Here is a 17,743-nt window from a genome sequence, read left to right on the forward strand (position 1 = left end):
TCGTTCATCAACTCGTCCGTCCTGCACGGTACTGGCCCAGGCGCTGGGACACGGATCCTGGTCCTGAGTGTCCTTGCTAGTGAGGTGCCACCCCCTCTGGGTGGGGGTCAGCAAAGGCCATGGAGAAAAGGTGCCCTCTAGCAGGAGGCAGGGGCAGGGGCAGGGGCTGCGGGACCTCAGGCTCTCCCTCGGTGGGGAAGGCAAGTGGCCACAGGGGCAGGTTGGGGGCTACGTCAGGCACGGAGGCCACAGCGGGGCGGCGGGGATGCTGGAAGGGGCACGACCCGATTTACATGCACTTACGCACAAGGTGAAAGGGGCTGGGGAGCATGGTGGGGGACACCCAGGGCGTGAAGACCAGCGATGGTCAGATGTGGAGGAGAGGAGGTGATGCCACCCGGGGGCAGACAGGGGACGTGGGAGACCCAGGAGATTCTGGGGACATGCGATCGGACAAAGGGATCTGAGCCGCTGAAAGGATACCCAGAGGGGCCTGTCCAGCGGGCAGTCGGTGGGCAGGACTGAGCCCAGGAAAATGGCCTGTCCCAGAAAGGATGCGACGTGGAGACTGGAGACAGGCAAGGGGTGTGGGGCCCGGGGACTCTGGGGCAAGAGGAGAAGAGCCGAACCCAGGCAGCAGTCTGTGCGCAGGGGGCGGGCACTGGCCAGGGCCCCGACAGCCCACAGAAGAGAAACGGCTTGTCGCCCCAGGCCCTGTCCCTCCTAAGACCCAGTCCTGGATCTGGAGCCAAACTGACCCACCGTCACACCAGCACAGACGCCCCTGCGCACCAGCACCCCCCGTGCCTGCCCATCTTGTGCCAGTCTGAGTGTGAGCGCATCGAGTGTGCAAGCCCATCTGAGTGCACACTCAGGCCCAGCCTGTCGCCGGACAGCAGGTTAGGGCCCAACGACCTCGGCTCTGAAATGGAGCCACACTTTGCTACGAAAGGAAGTACACGCCAACCGCCCGCGGACCGCGGTCCACTCCCCGCAGAGAATCGACGAATCAGAACTGACTCTGGTAGCTCATCCATCAATCGGAGGCTTTGCGCTGACTGCCCCGCCCACTTATCGTCCTTCCTGCGACGGCAACATCGAGGCGGTGTTCAGCGTGGATGTGGACACAGGCCCCCGGGTCGCCCCTCGTCCGTCACGCATCCTTCACCAGCGCCCGGGGCAAGGGCCCGGTGCTCGCCCAAACACCAGAGACAGGCTCTCAGGGCGGTAGGCTTCTGCCCGGGACGGAGTTGGCGCGGGAGGACCCTGACGCCACACGGCCTCCGACCCGAGGGCCCCATGCTGTCAGGGGCAGACCCTCCGGCACCCACGGGTTCTGCTGCCACATGCCCTGGACCACGTGTCAGAGGGCTTCCAAAGAAACAGGCCAGCAGGATATATCTGTGCGTCATGAGGTTCGTTTCACGGAATTGGCTTGCGTGCTGTGGGGTCAGCTGGACAAGCTGGGGATCCACAGGGCGGGTGGCCGGCTGGTGTCTCCAGGTGGGGCCCCTTCCCCTGGGGGCCTCAGTTTTGCTCTGCAGGCCTTTTACTGCTGACGTGAAGCCCCATGATACTGGGGCCACCTCCTTTACTTGAGGTCCCCTGATGACAGATGTGACAACACTCACTAAGGACATGCCAGCAGGACCCGGGCGGGTGTGTGACACCAGCAGGACAGGACCTGGGCAGGTGTGTGCTTGAGGTGCCTCCTCGTCCAGCCGCCGTCACAGACAGAGATCCCTGGGGGTGGGGGGGCGGGGGCGCACAGGGGTTGTTGCAGGGGAGAACAGGACCAATGGGGACTTGCCTGGGGCCCAGATACAGGCTGTAAACAACAGCCCCCAACGGGGGGCCACAAGGGCCCAAGGCAGCAACCAGGAGGTGCTCCAGGCCGCCGGGCCCCCTTCTCAGCAGACCCCCAGACCGTCAGCCCACCTTCTCCTTCCCTTCTGCGCCAGCAAGGCAGGCTTTGGTGTCCTCCCCTGCAACCCCAGGATTGTCCAAGGTCATCAGTGACTCTCCTCCCCAGACCCCGGGGTCAGACTGCAGGTGTCACTTATGTCACCTCGCGGCCAGACACCAGCTCCGGCCTGAGTCACCTTCCCTGGATTCCAGAGTGGTCACCTCCCGGGAGCCCTCCAAGCTCAGCAGCCACCACCTAAATCTGGGCCTGGCCGGGAAGACGGTGAGGGAGCACGGGGTATGCGCTCAGAGGGGGGCCCCCGGATGCCGTGCACACGTGGTGAGCATGCCACCGGAGGAGTCAGGGCCTTGCCGCAGCAGCTGGCAGGACAGCGTGGCCTCTAGTGCCGTGGCCCCTCTACCCACCCCCTCGGGACGCAGCACTGCGACACCCCGTTTCTGTCTCAGCCCGTGTCCTCTCCCGACCCGGGCCCCTGAATCCAGCTGCCTGCCCAGCGAGTCCTCTGGCTGCACAAAGCGGCGCATGTGACAAAATCCAACTGTCAACAGACCCCCTCGTGTCCTCCTCCCCTCCCTATCCCAGGAAAAGGCCGGGGCCTCCACGGCTCTCCCCCAAGTTCAGACAGGGCCCTTCCCCTGGGCTGGGCCCTGCAGGAGGCTTTGCTTCCTACTGAAAGGGAGACTGGGGGAGTGGCCAGACACACCCCTCCCCCTCGGCCCCCTTCTACCCAGCAGGCCCACCCCGCCCCCCAGGCCATGAGCTGCACCGGCGCCCCTCCTCCCCTCGTGGCCACTCACTGGCAGCCTCCCCAAGCATCTCCCCCTGGTCCACACAGGCCAGGCTCGGGCCCCCGCTCCAAGGCCAGTAGATGGACACTGGGGACCGCCTTTGGCCAGAGGCTCCGCACCATGTGTGCACACGTGAACAGGGCGGCCCCACAGATGGACACTCGAGGACTTGCCAGGCCCCTGGGTACCCAGAAGGACAGCAAGGCCAACATCACAGCCATTCACACCCTCCTCCGAGGGTCTGCTGGGCCTGTGGCCCAGTGCTGCTCAATGAGGGGCGGGCACCCTGCTCTTGCCCTTACTGGGAATGTGCCCACATGCACCAGCCGCTCCGGGACCTCTGAAGCACATGGTTAGCCTGACGGAGCTGAGAAGAGGCCACTGGGCCCATTAGAAGTGAAGGTCATCAGGGTTGAAGGGAGCCAGCCAAAGGCAGGTCCATGGTGATGTCACAAATGCTTCCGGAAAACCCACCAGAGCTAAGCTTCCCATTCTGCAACCGCCCGGCACACAGGTTGCCCCACGCTGACTTTTAGATTGGCAAACTGATTGCCACGGGTCCCACTCATTAAAGGGCTTCTGGTCCCAGCCAGCTCTACAAGCAGAAACACCTCAAAGACGAGGCAGAAACATTCAAGTGGATCCAGAGCCCTCACTCGCCCTGTGGGTGGCCAGGTGGCTGGGTCAGGGCGGAAGCCCCTTCCTTTCCAGGCCTCACCCGGAAATCCGGCACAGCCTTAGGGCCTCTCTGCCAAGGGAGAAGACGCTGGAGGAGGGAGAGGTGACGGGCCTGGGTTGTCAGACCACCCGTCCCAAGCCCCCCCTGCGGTGACCCCTCCGCTCCCTTTGACTCCCCCACAGTCTGCTTTCCAGCCGGACCCCAACCCACAGACACAGGACGAAGGACAGCGGGAGTTGGGCACAGGCCATGGGCCTCGGCCGAGCCCCTCAGGGGTGTAGTCATCTCTGCGCCCAGGCCCAGCAGGGTCCAGAACGTTCGTCAAGGGAATGAGCGAATGGCCCGAAAGCACTGCCTTGAGGATGGACTTCTGACCAGGAAACCGTACGATCGTGTGAACAGAGGGAGTCAGGACGGCACCACGGAGCGGCCCCGCGTGCCAAGTGGTGGCGGCTGCTACTATGGTAGTAACATCGGCATCCTTACTGTGATTTTCTGGTGGCTTCCATCACTGACTTCGAGGACCGAGGGAGGCAATAGCCTTCAAGTGTGGGCCTGTGGTCAGGGTGAACGGGCCTGGGGCATCATGTAAAAGCCAAACACAAGGGCGCTGTCCCACTGACCCTGGGGGACCCCGCCAAGCAGGGGCCTCGCTGTGGGAAGGGAGAGGGTGTGAGGGTGAGCCACTCCATGTGACGTGGGTCGGTGCGGGACAGGGAGGAGGGTAGGACGAGGACACCCGTGAAGTCGTATAATCTGTCACGTAATTGTGGCGCTGGAGCCCTGCAAGGCCTTTAATACTAAGAAAGTTTAGGAGCGCCTGGGTAGCTCATTTGGTTGAGCGTCCAACTTTGGCTCAGGTCACAATCTCACAGTTGGTGAGTTCGAGTCCCGCGTCAGGCTCTGGGCTGACAGCTCGGAGCCTGGAGCCTGCTTCGGATTCTGTGTCTCCCTCTCTCTCTGCCCGTCCCCACTTGTGCTCTGTCTCTCTGTCTCTCAAAAATAAATACATGTAAAGAAATTTTTTTTAATAATAAGAAGAAAGTTTATGTAACAAAGGAGAGAATCAATCCACAAAAATTGAAAAGCAAATTGGAATTAATGAACTTACCACACAGAAAAAAGAGTTACTTCTAGTGACAGTTAATGTACAGTATTTGTATTGATATGCCAAGCAAGACTTATTCTAAGGACAAACAAAAAAGAATAAAGAAATCTTGCATAAAGAAATCTTGAACAGCACTTGGGGATCCTATTGCTAACAGAAACACCGGCATTATTATTTTGAAATGATTGCAGACACATCATAGTATGAAGCATGTGAGTAATTAAGTTACGGTCCTTAGGAGACAAGATTTTTAGCATGAGAGGAAAAATGAGGTGAAGTTGCAAATCAAAGGAATAAGGTTTAAAACTATAATCTGAATAAACCATCTAAAAATAAAGTTAAGAAGACAATTCCATTTACAGTAGCATCAAAGAGAATACAATACTTAGGAATAAATTTAACCAAAGAGGTGAAACACTGGTACACTGAGCACCACAAAAAACTTACTGAAATTAAAGACCTAAATAAATGGAAAGATATCTTGTGTTCATGGAGTCAAAGACTAAATATTGTTTTAAGATGATAATACTCCCCAGATTAATCCTCAGATTTAGTCAACCCCTTTCAGAATCCAAGCTGGCTTCTTTGCACAAATTGACAAGCTGACTCCAAAATTCTCATGGAATTGCAAGAGACCTAGAGTAGCCAAAACAATCCTGAAAAAAGAAGAGTAAAATTTCAGAACTCACTACAAAGCAATGGTGATCAAGACAGTACAGAATGGGCGTGAGGGTTGACAGAGATCAATGGACTAGGACAAAGTCCAGAAATAGAATATGTGTCTATGGTCAGCTGATTTTTGACAAGCGTACCCAAGACCATTCAACGGGTAAAAGATGGTCTTCTTAACGAGTGCTGCTGGGAAAACCAGTGTCCACATGCAAAAGCATGAAGCTTGACCCTCCCTTCAGACCATATACAAAAATTAACTCCAGATGGATCAAAGACCACGTGAGAACCAAAACTATAAAACTCTTAGGAAAAAACATAGGGGTAAACTTTCATGATCTCAGATTTGGTGGTAGTTTCTTAGTCGTAAGGGTCGTAAGATCGAGCCCGTCATTGGGCTCCAAACTGAGTGTGGAGCCTGCTTAAGATTCTCTCTCTCTCTCTCTCTCTCTCTCTCTCCCTGTGCCCATTTGCATTCTCTCTCTCTAAAATAATAAAAAAGAGAGAGATGAGATGAACAGGCAAAAATAGTACAGTGTTAGACCCAAATCCAAACATATAAATAATTATATTAAATATCAATAATCTAAACCACCAATTAAAAGACAGAGATCATTACACCAGACTGAGAAAAATCCAACATGCTGTCTATACAAATCTGCTTTAAATATAACTGTATAGGTAAATTAAAAGTTAAAGGGTGTAAAAGGATAGACTGTGGAAACACTAATCGGAAGAGAGCTGAAGTGGCTACACTACCATCAAATGAAGGAAAATGACCAGGGGTAAGTGGACGGTACATAATGATAAAAGGATCAATTCACCAAGTAGACAGAAACCTAAATGTGAGCTGTCTGGGTGGCTCGGTTAAGCGTCTGACTCTGGATTTCGGCTCAGGTCATGATCTCACTGTTTGTGAGTTCAAGCCCCACCTCAGGCTTTGTGCTGACAGTGTGGAGCCTGCTTGGGATTCTCCTTCCCTCTCTCTTTGCCCCTCCCCTGCTTCAGCTCTCTCTCTCTCTCAAAATACATAAATAAACTTAAGAAAAACACACGTAAATGTGCATTCACCAAACAACAGACTTTCACAATACATGAAGCAAAAACGGATAGAACTGAAAGTTGAGATAAATTCACAATGATGGTTGTGACCTCAACCGTTCTCCCTGTGTGTCAACAGAACAAGTACAAGCAGATCAGCTCAGGAGGTAGAACTGAGCACCAATAATGGACTGGTCCTAAATGACATTATCCTTTACACATGTGCACAGAACATTCTCCAGAAAGATCAGATCCCGGGTTATAAAACCAACCTAACAAACTTAAAAGAATTCAATGTACACAAAGTATGTGCCTGACCACAGTGGAATTAAAGTAGAAATCAATACAGAAGGGTGTCTTGAAAACCCCAGAGGCTCAGACGTTAATGCCCTTGTAAATCACACAGGGATCAAAGAAAATGTTTCCGGGGAAATTAGAAAACATTTGAAGTAAATGAAAAGTTTCAGTATCAAAATTATTTGCAGTTAAAGCAGGGCTTAGAGGGAAATTCATAGCATTAAATGTTTATATGGGAAGCGAATAATCCAAGCTTCCTCCTGAGTGAACTAGAAAAAGAAGAAACCCAAAACAACCAGAAAAAAAGTAAATCATAAGGATGAAGCCCAAATCAGTAAAATTAAAAACAGAAAAAATTTACACAAAATCAATGAAGTAAGAGATGGCTTTCTGGAAAAGTCTATTACAAAGATAAACCTGCAGCCAGGCTGATGAAGAAAAAAGAGAAGACGCAAATTACCAATAACAGGAGTAAAGACAAGGTTATCACGACAGAGCCCACGGACATTAAAAGGAAGAGTAGGATCTACACAGATTCAGATTCCGCAATCTCAACGGATCGGCCAAGTCCCTGAAATCCACAAGCTATCAAAACTTGCCCAAGAAGAACTAACAACCCGACAACCCTCTATCTACAAAAGCAATTGAGTTCACAGTAAATAACCTTTCAAGGAAGAAAACTCCAAACCCAGAGCGTTTCACTGGCAAATTGTAAAAAATAGCTAATAATTAAACAACAACAACAACAACAACAACAACAACAACTCTACATAATCTTTTCAAGAAAGTAGAAGGGGGGCACCTTGGTGGTTCAGTCAGTTAAGCGTCCAACTTTGCCTCAGGTCACTATCTCACGATGCATGGGCTTGAGCCCCACGTCGGGCTCTGTGCTGACAGCTTGAGCCTGGAGCCTGCTTCGGATTCTGTGTCTCCCTCTCTGCCCCTCCCCTGCTTGCACTCTCTCTCTCTCTGAAAAATAAATAAACATTGGGGCGCCTGGGTGGCTCAGTCGGTTAAGCGGCCGACTTCAGCTCAGGTCATGATCTCGTGGTGAGTTCGAGCCCCGCGTTGGGCTCTGTGCTGACCGCTCAGAGCCTGGCGCCTGTTTCAGATTCTGACTCTCTCTCTGACCCTCCCCCGTTCATACTCTGTCTCTGTCTCAAAAATAAATAAACGTTTAAAGAAATTTTTTAAATAAATAAATAAACATTTAAAAAATCGGGGGGGGGACATCTGGGTGGCTCAGTAGGTTAAGCCTCCGACTCTTGATTTCAGCTCAGGTTGTGATTTGGTTTGTGAATTTGAGCCCCACATCAGGCTCTGTGTTGACAGTGCAGAGCCTGCTTGGGATTCTCTCTCTCCCTCCCTCCCTCCCTCCCCCTCCCCCGCTCGTGCTCTCTGTCTCTCAAAAATAAATAAACTTAAAAAAAGGTTTTTAAAATGTTTTAATAAAACAGAGGAGATAATATTTTCCCATTTTATGAGGCCAGCGTTCTCCAACTCCAACAAGAGACAAAGATAGGACAAGATAAGAAGCTACCGAACCATGAACATCTATGCAAAATCTTCAATAAAACGCTAGCAAATCGAATCCGGCAACATACAGAAAGAATAAAAACATCACGACCGAGCACCATCCCTTCCCACAATGCAAGAGGGGCCTGGCATTGCGTCACTGACCGCCCTGCCCGCCACACTAACAGATGAAAGGAAACCACAGGGCACTCAGGAGATGCAGAGAAAACACTTGATAAAATCATCTGTTCGTGATAAAAACTCTCAGAAAACCGGGATTAGGAAGGAACTTCCTGAACCTGGAGATATTGTAAAAAAAAAAAAAAAAAAAAAAAAAATTAATTTCAGCCTCAAGTTATCGATTGCTGGTACATAGGAATTCAACCTTTTGTAGGTCATCTGACCTCCCCAAGTGGCCCTGGGAATGGCTCCTAGATCTGCACAGGGCAGGGGCGGTTTGAGTTTTTCCTTTCCAACCTGTACGCGCTTCATCTCCTCTCATCGACTGAAATGGTTACAGGCGAAGACACTTGGTGTGCGCAGATGCGCTTTAAAACGTCCCAGAGAGAGAAGTGGGGTCCTGTGACGCCTGCTGGGCCCGAGTGCTGGGTGCCTCTGGCTCTTCTCTGCGCTTCTGTGTAGACTCGACATAGTCTATAATAAAAGGTTTTTTAATCTATTACAACAACCCCAACACTTGGACGAATGGAAAAGGGACAAAGGCCATTAAAAACACACACGACCAGCATTTCATCAAGGAAAACTTGCATCCTCACCAGCACGTTCCGGCGTGAGGGTTTGCCCCCTGTGTGTGTGGAAGGGTTGGCTCCAAACGATGTGTGTCCCAGCTCGTTGAGTCGCTCCTGCCCGTGAACCCAGGGACTCACGTCTGTTTTCCCCTAAAGAGGGGAGGAAAGTCCAAACAAGGGTCCACACAGCAACGTGTTCAGAGTAGCAGGAAGCTAACTGAGGGGTGGCCAGCCCGGGCCCCTCGAGGGGAGCAGCCACGGCAAGTAGGGACCGTGTGTGAAGTGGGGTCGGGGAGCCGAGACCAGAGCTGCACGCGCAGCGCCCACGAGCACGTCTTCAAAGCGCAGGAAACACGGTAAAAGGGAAGCGGCAGGATGTGCGCCGAGGTCCTGCTGTGCTGCGGGTTCCAGAACATGCTCCGGCTCCCTGCGCCTTCTCCAGGAGCGCGGCTTACTTTTGTCAGCAGAAAAGAACACGGGGGCAGCAGGATCCTTCCCGGGCCCCCAGGCGGGGCGGGTCTGGGTCCGCAGGGAGCCCACGTGGCATCCCTCCCACGGCCGGGGCCACAGCCCCCGCGCCAGGGCTCCTGCCCCCCGCCACCCCGGCTGGCCTGTGCCAAGTGCCGCCTGAGCTCCCGTGCTCACCAGGCCCTGGGGCTGTGTGGCTCTGGGGAGGCGGGATCTTTGTCCCGCAAACGGTGCGGCCTCCACCCGTGCCCAGTGAAGTGGGCGGCCGGTGGGGGACGGGAGCGGGGCCATCTGGGCAGAGCCGAGGGGCCAACTGACCGGAAAGGGGAGACACCGACTTGCAAAGGCAACAGCCCTGCAGAGGTCAGGAAGTTCACGGAGGGTCAAGGTACCCAGACTCCTTGTGGGTCCGAGGCCGCTGGACAGAGAACACTGGGCTCCGAGCCACAGCCTGACCCTGTTTTCTAGGACACGTGTGGGCACCCACCCGCACACCTCCCGGGGCCACCCTCTCAGGGCCCGACTCCTGAGAACCAGCTCATTCTGTGGTTTTAGTGGAGCAGCCCAGTGGGGGAGGGCCGTGTCCCCCAGGGCTGACCGCCCGCCCAGTGGGGGAGGGCCGTGTCCCCCAGGGCTGACCTCCCAGAGCAAGGCTCCCCGCAGCACCAGAAGGCCAAGGAGAAGCAGCACATCGCCCAGCAGCTGCTGTGGGGGACGCACCCAGGCACGGGGCCTGCCGTCACCCTGCTGGAGCTCATTCCAGGCGACTGCCTCTGTCTTGGTTTTTCCCCGAAGGTCACTCCCCTCCGGAGCAGCAGAACCGGTGTCTGTCATACCTCCATTCTGCCAGCAAACAAATACATCAAGCCCTTTGGGCAGTCTCGGGGAAGAGCTGAGCCGGGGCCTTTAGGGGGTGCTGCCGGAGCAGAAACGAGTGTCGGTGCGAAGCCGGGCAGTCGGAACCAGGCGACCTCCGGTGCAGAGGCCGTGGTGAGCTCGGCTCGGGGCCCAGCAGCGGCCAGCGGCCTGACGGGGGTGTGCCGAGCCCAGCAAGGAGGGGGACGCGGGCCGAGCCTCTGTGACCAAGGCCACGGGTTTGGGTTTTGTTCTCTGTGCGTCGTCTGGAAGATGCTGGAGCGGGTGAGGTGAGCCTTGGCATGCACGCCCTGGGTGTCGGGAAGCAGGGGGCCCCTCACTGCAGAGAAAGATGGGAAGGCAGGTGGGGGGGGGGGCGCCCGGGGACCAGGGTGCCCGCCTCCAGCAGGATGTGCAAACACCCCTCAGCTGCTGGGCCCTGGGGTCAGAGACCCCATCCTCCAACAGCCCCACTGCGTGTGACCCCGAGGACCCCTGGTTCTGAGGGAGCCGGCTGGCGGGGGGCAAGGCCAGCAGGACAGGCACGCGTCCCAGGCCCGCCCGGCCCTCCTAGCACCTGTCCCCAGATTAGATTTCTCTTTTCTCATTACCGCGGTAATAGGTCCTTCAGACCTCATTCCAGCCCTAGATATTATCTGACCCGTATAATTAATTAATTATAGCCCAAATATTATAGATTATTAAAAATAGCATAACTAATAGTGTAATATCTCAAGCTGTCGACTTTAATAGTCAACATTGTCTTGGCCGCGCTTATCAGCCCGGGACACCCGGTGAGAATATTGATTCCGGGTAATTTTAGCCGTCATCTGCCATCCTGACGGGGAATTGTCAGGGCCTCACCCAAGCCGGGGCTCATTTGAAATCGTTAAACCGCCGCACGGCTCACAGTGGATCTTAATGTTCCTTTTTCTCCCCTTCAATATGTTTCAGCAACAGAGAGGAAAATAAATGGAGAAGTGGAGGGGGAAAGGCGGGGGGAGGGGGCGAGTCCGCTCTCAAGGGGAGGGGAGGAACCACTGGTTTGTCTCTCTCCCTGGGGACCCTGCACTCGCACCGCAGCCCCCCACCCCCACCCCTCTTTCGCGGAGACCGTCCAGCGCCGGGAGGCTGCGGAGAAGATCCACGCGCGCTGCAGCTCGGCCCGGATCCCAAAGCCCTGACTTTGCCGGCAGCGTGGCCCCCACCCCCCGCCCCCACCCCGGGCTGCGCCCCGGCGACCCCCGAGACACACCCACGCGCACAGGGCGCTCAGGCCACAGAGTCAGCCCCTCGCGGGGTACACGCGGCGCACAGACCCACACACGAGCGGGCACACGCACGCGGAGCCACGTGGACACCCCCCCACACCCCCACGGAGCAGACTCATGCAGGGCCACACGTGTGCACGAACACACGGGCACATGCGTGTGGAGCGCACACACCGTCAACCGGCGCGTGCACTCACTGAGGGCCTCCCGGGGGCCGGGTTAGGTCCGGGGGTTCGGAATGCGCGGGGGTGCCCACGAGGAGCCAGGACCCCGTGGAGTGACCTTGGAGAGGGGGCCTGGAGTGCCGCAGTGCCAAAAGGCGTCGGCGGGGGGCGGGGGCCTCCGGGGAAGAGGGAAAGTGGAACCGCGAGCCCCTCCCGCCCGTCGCCACCCCCACCCCCCCCCCCCCCCCCCCCCGCTGCAAACCCATCACCAACTTCGCTTGGGGAAGGAGGGCAACCGCCAGCAGGCAGGCCGCAGGGACCCTCTCACACGCAAAAGACCCCCAAGGGGCGGGGTTCGGTGGGGGGGGAGCAGTTGGGGCGTGCCTGAGTCTCCCCCCAATCCTCCCCATCCGGGTCCCACGCAGTTCAGCGGCTCACCGGCACCGGGAGCGCGCTCAACACCCCCATCTCGGGGCGAGCTCACCCCACCCTCACCCTACTCGCCCCTCCCCCACTCCCCCTGCCCGCTGGTGGGGGGGAGCACCCCCTGGAGCGGGGAGGGCGCCGGGGCAGCGGAGCTCCGTTCCTCGGAGGCTTCCCTTGGAGTGTTACTCAAACTTCTAATTAGGATTCACGCATGTGATAATAATTTAATAACCAGGGAGCCGTGCAAGAGGCATTAACCTCAATTAAGCTCATTACGCGGCGTGACTGCCCCCACCACATGCCCTCCCGACCCGAGTGCGTCCTGCGGGGGTGACTGTGGCATATACGTGCTGGGCGGGAAGTCTCACTGCATGCATTTATTGAACACTTTCTGTTTACCTTGCCTGGCCCTCTCCTCGCACCCCAGTTCCCGGTGCCCTCTCCCTTCTTCCTCCCTGGGCGACCCGGCTCCCAGGACACTGTCCACTCTTCCTGACCAGGGAAGTGCCTGACCTTCCCACCCACCCTCACGACCTCCCGCCCCCTCTCAAGGCCTATCAGGTGGAAATTGAAGGACCGCTGGTGGCAGCCTGCTCTCCACGGTAACTGGATAACTGCCTACCCTCCTTGAGGCAGACCTGCCTACCTTGCCCATTTCCGCCCCCATGCCCACCACCGGACTCCCCCTGTCAGAGGTGTGGCATGGAGAGTAGCCCAACGCGTGGTGGGTGAAGGAATGAGCCCCCCATAGGATGTGGGGAGGGGGGAGAAACACTGGTACCTGGGTCTGGGTGACTGGAGAGATGTCGCCTAGTGCTTGTGGGATAGGCGAGCGGTGGATAGGTCAGCTGGTGGACATATGGAGGTCTGGTCACAGAAACTGAGGCAGGTAAGCCAGGCGAGATGGGAACTGAGCAGACAAGTGGGCGGGTACTCCTCAGGCCACATCTTCTCCACTCTAGGATGCCACGGGTGGGTTAAGGGCCCCACTTGTATCAGTCCGGTTTCTGCTACAACACTGCCGTGTAACAAACAGCCCCACAGCTCTCAGTGGCCCACAGCCGTCATCCCCATTTCCTGCCTGTGGACCATGATCAGCTGCCATTGGGTGCCCCCCCACTGGGCTCATCAGGTGGGGTTTGGGTGGGCTCCAGACCTTGATTCCTGGTCCCAGCTGAGGGAACAACAGTGTCCAGAGCATGATCTCTTCACAGAGGACAGTGGACGCTGCAAGGGGCAGAAGCACAGATGCTCTTAAAGCCTGAGCTCAGAGCAGGCTCCTGGTCCCTTCTGCCCACTGCGGGTCATGTGGCCAAAGTATAATTTCAGTGGGTGGGAGGTATACTTTCCCCATTGAAAGGCCATGACCGAGTAAGAGGATGAAGGGAAAGAAAAACTGGTTAAACTATCCAGGGGCACCTGGGTGGCTCAGTCGCTTAAGTGTCTGACTCTCGATTTTGGCTCAGGTCATGATCTCACGGTTTGTGATTTCGAGCCCCATGTCAGGCTCTGTGCTGACAGTGCAGAGCCTGCTTGGGATTCTCTCTCTCTCTCTCTCTGTCTTTCTCTCAAAATAAAAAAAAATGAACTTTTAAAAATTATCCAGTCTGTGATATTTCTGATTTAATTAGAGTTTTTCCCATTGGATGGGGCTGGGGGCAGGGGGGAGGGGCAAGAAGCATTACTGTGATGCGCCCACGTGCACAGACGCATCTTGGGTCGAGAAGTAAGCTGTGCACTGAGACACACAGCACAGCAGGGGTAACAATTCCTTCCCTGGGCAGGGACTTCCCATGTCGGTCTCCATGCCATCCCAACCTGTCACCCCTGGTGAGACCCAAGCAGAGCCCGGGAAGCATGGATTCGGGCACCTGGGATTTACTGAGGCAGGAGAAATCCAGGAGGTAGCGTAGGAAGGGCAGGGACAGAACACAGCAAGGATGCCTTCTGGAGAAGTCTCGTCTTGGCCTGATCTGCAGGGAGCCCTGGAGTGTAAATCCCGACAGCTATCTAGCCTTGAAGGAGGGACAGTGTCCCCCCAGGTGTCTCTAGGAATGAGTCTCTTATCAGCCAAGGACAGTTCTGAGTAGCTCATGGGTCTGAGCTGGAACTCCTTACACTCCTAGCAGCAGGGGCAGGGATCCAGGTGGGAATCTGGGCAGAGATCTGGACAAGATCTGGAAAAAGATCTAAGCAGGGATCTGAGTGCGGATCTGGTCAGGGGTCTGGCGGGGGACACCACCTTCATCCACTACACCAAGGAGAAAGTTAATCAGCACCAGACCCGTCTGTTGGTGGAGGACAGAGCCAAGGCGGCCAGGGCCCTGACTCCCCAGCCAGGGCCATCTCCCTACTCACAGGGGCCAGGGATAGACCGGGAAGTCAGACCACGGCGGGGGTGAAAGTAGAGTGTGTGGGCTGAAGTGCTTGCCCCACCCCTCAGCACCGTGCCTTCTGATTTTCCTCGTCACTTTTTGCATTTTGCATTCTGCCTTTACTTTGACGGGGGACACAGAGCTGAGTGAGACACACACAGTGTCCGGGAGCCCACAGTCTGGAGCCAGAGCCACATGTGAACAGATAAAGACCCCGTGATGTGTTAAAACATGACAGAGTGGAGCTCGGGTTTTGGAAGGACACTCAGGAAGGTGTCTGCCTCCACACAGGGAAATCAGGCAGCTCCCAGGTGGTGCTGCCACTAAGGTAAGTGGGAATGATGCACGTGGCCAAGTGGCCAAGGGCACTGGTCAAAGAGGGAACTGCAGATGTAGGCACATGCCAGGTTGACCACTGGGCTCAGGAGCTCTGGGCACAGGGCACAGTTTTAGGGACTGTGCAGGACAGCCTATGGGGTCCAGGGAGGAAGTCCTTAATGCCGGGCTGCAGAGCCCAGAGGCCGGCCCTAGACCCTGGCAGCCTTCAGGTGTTTCTGGAAGAGGCATGTGATTTGATTTGTGCTTTAGGATGATGGAGAACAGACCGGAGGGCTAGGCTGTGGCAAGGGCAGTGAGCGGTGAGGGCATTCATCAGCGGGAGACTCTGACACCACACGCCCAAGGCATCCCCAGACCCCCTACTCACAAGGGGTCTTCTGACCGCCCACCTCAAACAGGGAGGCTTAGGGCATTCCCCCGGGTAAAAAATCTATAGAAAGCCCAAACTGCTGTGGTGATTACTGATGGCGAGAATGCCTGCGCTTGGAGCCCTGGATACTAACAGAACTCTGTAGGTCAGGGACACAAGGTGGCTGTTCTGGGCAGGACTGAACCTGGACATCCTTGTCGCCCTTGTGAGGTGGACCAGTGGCAGGCAAGCAAAGCAGCTGGAAAGACCAAGGGCAAAAAGGGCCATTCTAGAGAGAGCCTGCAGTGGCAAGGACCCCTCGGGGCACCCCACCTGGACTACCTTCCCTTTGGCATCTGGTAGCTGATTATGTCACTTTGCATCAGTAGGACTCGCATCCACATCAAAGTTCCACCACATACGGGCTGGGTGACATTGGAGCATGTGATCAATTGTCTTCATCCTCAGTTTGCCCACGTGTGAGGTGGTAATCCCCACTGCTGCCCTACCTTCTGGTCGGAAAACTCTTCGGAGCTAGGATGTCCTCCGTGGCCAAGGGAGGAAGCTGGCCACCACCTCCTCAGTGCTGATGTGGGAGTTGGGTGCCCTGCCACAACACCCTTGACTGCACAGCCCCCCCCCCCACAGCACCCTTGACTGCACAGCCCGAGAGCCACTTTCAGTTTTGATGATTCAGGATTTTGTCTTTGTTTTAAAGGGTTTAAACCTCACCTTTGCGTTTGACTGACTCTTTGCCATGATCCAGGACCAGTGCTACGTGCTTTTCATCTTTGAACTCATGCAGCTTAGAAATAGAAGCATTCAAACCTGGACAGTGAAAACCTTGTAAAAATCCCTACCCTTTGGTTGGCCCTGGCTTGGCCAATGTGAATGGGCTGGGGGGTAGCACGCACTGTGCCCGGACGCCACACCACACACACAGCCTGCCGCCCTCGTCCTCCGGTGGGATGTCCTAGAGTCCAGGGAAGCGAGCCAAGCTTGGGGCACAGATGTTACAGCAGGTGGACAACCGAGGAGAGCTTAGCCATGGGTGGCAGTTTGCGCTGTCCGCGGTGCTGAACGCTCGAGCGCGCGGGGTGGGGGGGCGCCCGGCGGCGGGTGCGCTGTCCGTGGTGCTGACGTGCTTTGGCTCTGTCTGTGGGTCTGAAGACGCCCTCGGTGCCGCGGCTGCGCGGTCCGTAGGGCGCAGGCAAACGCCCGTGTTTCCATCTCTTCTCTGCTGTTGAGTGTGGCGTACCCTTGCTCGAGAAGTCAGGAGACCCCAGGAGAGGTATATCTTAAAGAAGATGAATAAAGAAATCAATAACTAGAAAGTTCCCCTCTCGTTTTTCAAACTCGGGGTGACCAAATTGTTCCCCGAGGAGCAGAGGGGGTGCAGAATCCTCTTACCTCTCGCCTCTCCACGAGGAGGGAGCTTAAAAGCCTCTTGTTCTCATCCTCCTCCTCTGCCTCCTGCATCCTCCCCACAGGCGCACAGGAGGTTGGCCTGTTCAGAGACACCAGCTCATCAGCGGGACTCGGCATGGACTCGAGGAGTCAGAACACTAATGCGTAGATGGAGGTGATAATGCCTTCCCTGCATATTTCACAGCGATGTTGGGAGGACCCTGGGCAGTCTGGGGTGGGGGTATGCTTTGCATGAAACGTTGTACAAAGCGGGGGTCATCCATCCATGTGCCCCTGTAGACCCCTGAACGTTGCTGCCCCTCCATCCTGCCCGATAAAGCTTCTCCAGCAAGAGAAGGGAGGGCCCCCCACCCCCATGTACACGAAGGCTGTGATTGTGTTGTTACTTGACTCCCAAGGGGAAGGTATAAAAATCACATAGAATCCAACCCCCTACAAATGACAGGTGGAGACACTGAGTAGGGGGTTCATAGGCACATATGTTAGTGGTGGGGTGTCCCACCTGCTCTTGTGCACCCCACACTCCCAAAAACTCTGGTGTTGGGGAGAGGGTATGGCTGGAAGCTCAGCCCTCCCTGTATCTCTCCCTCCAACACCTCCCCTTCCTCTTCTGCATAACCTCAGTCCCCACCCACTACTGTTCCCTGGGCCACTTCTAAAAAACCTTGCAGCCCCAGTCCCTCCCCCAGATTTCTACACTTGTTCCGCGTCGGTCACTGTCTTGGTGCACACCCCCCACCCCAGCCTGCCAATGACCCCATCTGGTCCTGACTGATGTGCAGTGAGTGGAGGCTTAGCAATGAAGGGGTGTCTCCTGTCCACCGGGTAGGCAGAGGCATCCCTATCTCAGGCACTGATTTCACCTGTCAGTGCCCACCTGGGGCCCTGCAAGGGAAGCTGGTGGCTTGGAGATAACCTGATATGGCAGATGGGCAAAGATTGCACAAATGAGGGTCTAATTGACAATCAATTGTGATTAGGAGCAAAAGGACGTCTTTATAGCTAGCCCTAGACGCTCCGAGTTGAAGTTGGGGGGAGGGGAGGGTTGTTCCGGGTATCTGAGAGAGTAGGGTGGGTGGGTGCTGTGCATCCCCCTGAACGGGGTTATTTCTTAAGAGATGGGGGAGGGGGAGGGCAAGAGAGGATGCTAGGATCTCCCTGAGCCTTGTCCTCACACAGCAGCCCCCTTCGCATGGGAACATGTCCCGAGGTTGCCTACGGAGCTCTGGAGGCCTCCCCTCACACCCCATTGCCCTCCCCCTGCTCCCCTGGGCCAGACTTTGCAGCTCATTACT

This window comes from Acinonyx jubatus, chromosome B1 (genome assembly GCF_027475565.1).
Source record: "Acinonyx jubatus isolate Ajub_Pintada_27869175 chromosome B1, VMU_Ajub_asm_v1.0, whole genome shotgun sequence".
Taxonomy (NCBI): Eukaryota; Metazoa; Chordata; class Mammalia; order Carnivora; family Felidae; genus Acinonyx; species Acinonyx jubatus.